General features: G+C 37.3%; 1 pseudogene; it reads right to left on the bottom strand.

Moving 5' to 3' along the window:
* The window catches only part of LOC129677829 (arginine/serine-rich coiled-coil protein 2-like), a 28,960-nt pseudogene that overhangs the window by 1,092 nt on the left and 21,868 nt on the right, over window positions 1-6,000 (bottom strand).

The raw sequence follows: 6,000 nt of genomic DNA, 5'->3' as shown, positions 1-6,000 counted from the left end.
TCTTTCTTTCTTTCTTTCTTTCTTTCTTTCTTTCTTTCTTTCTTTCTCCCAGTTGGACTCACAGGCATGGGATTAGGTGTGTCTAATGTGGATGATCCTGGGGCCTGGGAGCCCTCCTAGCACCATGGGCCAGAGCTCTCATATTTATTTTTATTAAGAAACACGGTGGTTTGACTAAAAAAAGATATCAGCTTTTAGACCAATAACTTTTAAGATGTTCCTAGGATTTTCCTGGACATACTGAATAGTCACAAAATTTATTTTCATTTTGTATGCAGGGTATTTATAGTTTTTATCTGAACTTCTTCAACTTCTGCCTCCCCCCATCCTTCCAGGTCATTTTTATTTTAAGATATGACCAATGCTATTGATCAGCACTTCTCTTACGTTTGGTTGAAGTGTTCAAAGTTTCACTCTTCATTCCTTTTTGATTTGTCTTTTTCAAATGACAGAGGCAAACAAAAGAATCACCTAGCATTCACACAATAATAACAACTAAACAGCTGTGCATGTCTGCTTTGTGATGTGATTTCCACTTACTTTGGGCTGATGGTCAATTTCTGAAGAAAATCTCCAGTTTTAATTTGGATCAATTTGGAAGACATAATTTCAGAGATTTAAAACAGAAATGAGTACAACTGGTGGAATGCAGTGAATGCCCAGAAAGCTGGTGAGGGTTTAATCTGTTTACACTCTTACATCCTGCATAAGCAGTTAGATTCCAAATCACTTGGTTTTTTCCTCCCAATCTGTAAAGTGAAAGTGATAATTTCATTGGTCAGAAGGAACACAGTCACTGGTCTCAGTTTGAAGACAGATTAATGTGATAAAACAACTTTTTTTACACTTTGCTTTAATAACAAACCAGTGCCCCCTACCGCAGTCCTAAAAAATTCAGTAAAGACTTAGATTTGAATTGAAGGATACCTGACCAAAGAAATGGGTCTCTGATATCTTGCCCTTCTCTGAGGAGGTTCATGAAGGCCAAAGGACTCTGCTCTTACTTATACTGAGTAATACCAGCTTCCATACAGGAGGAAGAAGGGCCTCTGTAGCACCGTTTTTAACTTTAGTTTTTCTGAAGATAAAATTTCAACTGCTTTTATATTTATTCTACCTGCCTATGGATTTGGGTGTTGCCTGACAGCTGACCTCTCCCAGATTCCTTTTCTCTGTTGGACTCCTTTGAATAACCTCACACCATTTGATGAATTCAGCATTCTCAAGACTTCCACTTCCATCTCTGAATAGAAAGCACACATTTACCTCATTTCAGTATGTAGTCTGAATGCCCAAATGGGCTCCTCAACTTCAATATCACATACAAAATGTGAAATGATTCACTTCATAATCAGCCACAAAATGTAGCTCTCTTCAAATACACTGCTTTGGGGAATGGAACTCCCACATTTCTTTCTATGAAATTAGAAACTTGACTTCTCCCTGGTTCTGTCATGGTTCAGTTTTGTCTGATGTTTGAGTCTACCCAGCGTCTTTATCCCAAATACTGGCATGGTTATCTTCTAGCTACAGATGAAATTCATATTTATTTACAGGACATTTTTGATCCTCTGTGGTTGTCTGCTCCTTCTGCTCTTTTTTATTGTTCCCTGACACCTCTATGTTAACAACTATTCCATCCAGGGCAAATGAGTTCATGTTCTCTTAACTCACTATTTTATTTTTTCACTGCTCACTTTTTAAAAACAGTGTTTGCCTTTTTGACTTAAATGTTCTTGTCCTGTTTTGAGCTACAATTAATTAGAAATCTTGTTTTCCTATAGCACCCTTGAAATATTTCTTTCAAACTATTTGCCCTACTATTTTGGGGGTTCCTATTCATTATTCTATTCCATGGGGATCCTATTCATTATTCTAGCACCCTTATTAGACTGTAAGCTGCTGCTTAACAGTGGGGTCTCTTCTTTCCTCTATCTATCCTTGGTTCTGAGAATCAAATAATGCTTTAAAAACGTGAATGTAGGAGCTGGGATTGTACTTCAATGTAAGAGTACTTGTTCTCAGTTCTGTCTCATACACTGAGAATAAAAGTCGTCATAGTCAGTAAGAGAAAAATGGTATACTCCCTGCACTGTTGTTTTGCAATTGTAGCAAATGTTTATGGTAAGGCTGTGTATTTAACTATACTGAAATTCTCATAAATAATTATGTTTTGTGATTCATCATATATTCTTGTGTATAAATTAAAAACTTACAACAGAGTCAGTAAGATATATATATAAACACATACATTTATATATTAATAATATCTATAATTGTACATACATAAAGTATATACATATATAATATATATTCATAGTGAGAACTGACTCATAAGACTATGGAGCTTCCTTCATCTTTCAAATGAAAGACCAGGAAACCTGGTGTTGTAATCTATTCTGGCTGAGAACTGGGGATTAACGGTATTAAGTCACTTCAAGTTCAATGCCTGTGTCCTAGGAGTATAGATGTGTGAAGGTGAAAGAAGATGAGGGTTCAAAATAATCGGGAAGCGAAGCCACCCATTCTATACATTTTTGTTCTAGTCATACCCTCATTAATTAGACTCAGAAGTCAGATTACTTATATTGGTAAGAACAAACCTCCCTTCCAATGTAGTAAATAAGAATTTATTTAACAAAGCCTCTTGAAATAGTAGAACAAAACATAAAATGCCTTTAGTATCTTCATTTAATATTTTTGGTACATCTTTATCTCTCTCCCGTGTTAAGGCAAAAATTGAGATAAACAAAATTTTGTTTTATGAGTTTTTTTTCTTTTTGCTGTGTCTGGCTTTGGTGCTGAGGACTGAATCTACAGCCTTCCACATATATGCTGCCACCAATCTGCAGCCCAGATCTGAATAAAGCCAGTCTTTGCCAAAAATAATTGGTTGTAGGTTTAATGCTGAAATCAGTAGGAAATTATAACATAAACTACATATGTTCTTTAAAACTTTTCTGGAACTGAGTGGTATTGAAAATAAAAGCAATTATGGGAAGGCCTGCATTCAGAGTGTCTCTTTCCACCTCAAGTGACCTAGCTAAGAAAATTACTCTTAGGCATGCTCACAGGCTAACCCAATTTAGACCTTACTTTATTGAGAGTCTCCCCAGGTGATTCTTGGTTGAATCAAGTTAACAAAACTAGCCATCACTGCTGGTGATTCTAAATTCCATAAGCTGGCAAGATTAACCATAACACTAGGTTTATTGATTCAGAAACAAATCTATCCATCACATTCTCACAACTCATATAAAATTAAGGTTGGGCCAGATGTCTGTCTGTGCATCTCTTAGCCCAATAAAGTTTATGAATAAATTTTATTTCTCACTTCTCACCATGAACAGGGTAGACCCTCTACTTTTTGATCAATGTATGAGAAATAAAGAAATGGACAAAGTCATGAGGAGATGAAGCCTCAGTTAGCCTTTATTAGTTTTCTCTTGCTGTAATTGGAGAGGAGGCTTTATGTGGCAAGTTTACCTCTATTCTTCAGCTCATCTGCTGATGCTGGGGATTAGAAGCAGAGTCCAGCACATCAAAAAGATACATGGGGTCTGAAGATATGGCTCAGTGGTGAAAATATTTGCTACAAACCTGAAGAATGGAGTTTGGATCTCAGCACTCATGTAACAAGCTGAGTGTCCCAGACACATCTGTAACCCCAGTACCAAAGGTTTGTGGAGAGAAAAGAGTATTGGAGACTTACTGGTTTCTAGCATTGTCAAGAATACACAAGCTCCAGGTGCAGGGAGAGATTCTGCCTCAAAAAGAGTAAGTGGAAGGCAAAAGAGGTGACACCTGATACCCTCTTCTTATCTTTGCCCTCATGCTTGCACACACACACATACACATATCCACATCACATCTCTCTTTCTTACACACACACACACACCCACCCACACACACACGTAAGAAAACTAACTAAGGATATTTCAGTTAGGGTTATATTACCAGGCTTGGGATTCCCTCCTACTGAGATGGACTTAAGTCCAATTATGTAGTTGTTGGTTACCTTCAAGACATACATACTACTATTGCGCCATTGGGGATTTGCGTATAGATATGATCTACTTTTAATTATGGTTAAAATGCCTTAGTGTGTTTTGTGAATTCTACCAATAACTTCTTTTTTCTATTAGTTACAGTTTATTTGATTTATATCCAGTTGTAGCCCCCTCTCTCATACCCTCCCAATCCCACCCTCCTTCCCTCATCTCTTCCCATGCCCCTCTCCAAGTCCACTGATAGGGAAGGTCTTCCTCCCCTTCCATCTGACCTTAGTCTATCAGGTCTCATCAGGAGTTGCTGCATTGTCTTCCTCTGTGGCCTGGTAAGGCTGCTCCCCCTTCAGGGAGAGGTGATCAAAGAGCCAGCCACTGAGTTCATGTCAGAGACCAGTATGGTGTCTTTAGCAACGGAGCCTTGCCTTCATATTCTCAGAGACAACCAATAGAAATGGCAATAGTAACATTTACCAACAACTTGAAGGAAGCTTCTCTTGCATGGCACTGGAGTTGTAAGCCTATGGCTCTTAGAAATAACACTTCATGTGCATTTAAACTACACACACATCTACCTATCTATATATCTGTATTTGTATATAGATATATACACATGTAGAGATATACATGTATATCTATACACATATATGAATTTTAAATAAGTATATGAAAATGTTTTCCTGTGAAGTAAGTATATAAAAATGTTTTCCTGTGGCTTTGCCAAATGTAATTAGTGTTATTTATTTTTTCTTCCTTCTTCTCCTTCTGTATCACACTCTACCCTCTTACTCCAGTTAAAGTCCCATCTACTCATTTTCCCTCTTTCCCCTTTCATAGCATCTGTCCTAGAGGAGAATTATACTATTGCCGTTTTCCTAAATCATAATTACATTATTTTTCCTTGTACCCACAGTTAAGTGTAGTTCTCACCCACCATCAAAGAAGTTTTTTTTTTTTGTTTTTTTTTTTTTGTTTGTTTTTACCTGATAGGGGCTATTATAGTGATATATAACTGGTCAAAATTCAAATAAGTGTTTGTGGCATGCCTAGCCACAATGGGATGTATGCAACACAACAACTCCTACACCTAACGCTCAGGGAACACCATAGAAAAAAGGGCAGAAAGACTGTAAGAGCCAGAGAATCTGAACTCTACTGTAAGATAGAGTCTTCTAGCCATGATAGGGAAGTTGTACCTATAAGATGTAGCCATAAAAATATGGCTGCCTAAATAATATCTGAGTAAGACAACATCAATTGACATGACAACATGGATGGATGAAATTTTATAAGGCCCCAAATAGATGAAGAACTAGAAGAAATCAATGGCTTCTGAGAAAGGGAGAATCATTTCCACCAGTGATGAGCCTCCTGATAGTGTTCAGTCCTAAGCACATGTATATATAAGCAGCACTAAATGGACTCAGTAGGTTGTGTATATGTATGTATTTCTATATGTATATAACAATAATAATTTTAAAAGAGGAGGTGTCTGAGAGGGTTGGAGTGGGAGAGTTGGAGAAGAGAGAGAAGGTTAAGGATGATGTAAATATGGTACTCGTGTATGAAATTCTCAAAAAATTAATTAAATACAAAAATGAAATCAAGCAGCACTAAACTAAGGGGAAAAAACTAAGGGGAAACACTCTTAAACTAAGGGCAAGAGAAGATAGACAAGGAATGTGGGAGAAAGAAACAAAAACATAGGTTAGTAGAGGCTTTGGCTAATCTAACATCTGATATACTGTGATCTTATTGGGCAGCAACACTTTGGTGAACAAGATAGCTCTTTCAGAGATGTTCCAATCAGCTTTAAGATACTTCAGCTGAAGAGTTGTTGAGGACTATGATGGTGAGAGCAGAGGCTGCCTGCAGGGCCTCCTGCAGAAAGCCCTTGGAACAATTAGCCAACACACAGACAATACAAGCAAGCAAGGAGGAAGGAATTGTTTTAATGGATCTTCTCAAACACAGTTAGGAGAATATGAAATAG

This window comes from Psammomys obesus, unplaced genomic scaffold, assembly GCF_907164565.1.
Source record: "Psammomys obesus unplaced genomic scaffold, mPsaObe1.curated_primary_1811, whole genome shotgun sequence".
NCBI lineage: Eukaryota > Metazoa > Chordata > Mammalia > Rodentia > Muridae > Psammomys > Psammomys obesus.
The sequence above is the reverse complement of the archived record's forward strand: the minus strand, read 5'-3'. Positions and strand labels throughout refer to the sequence as shown.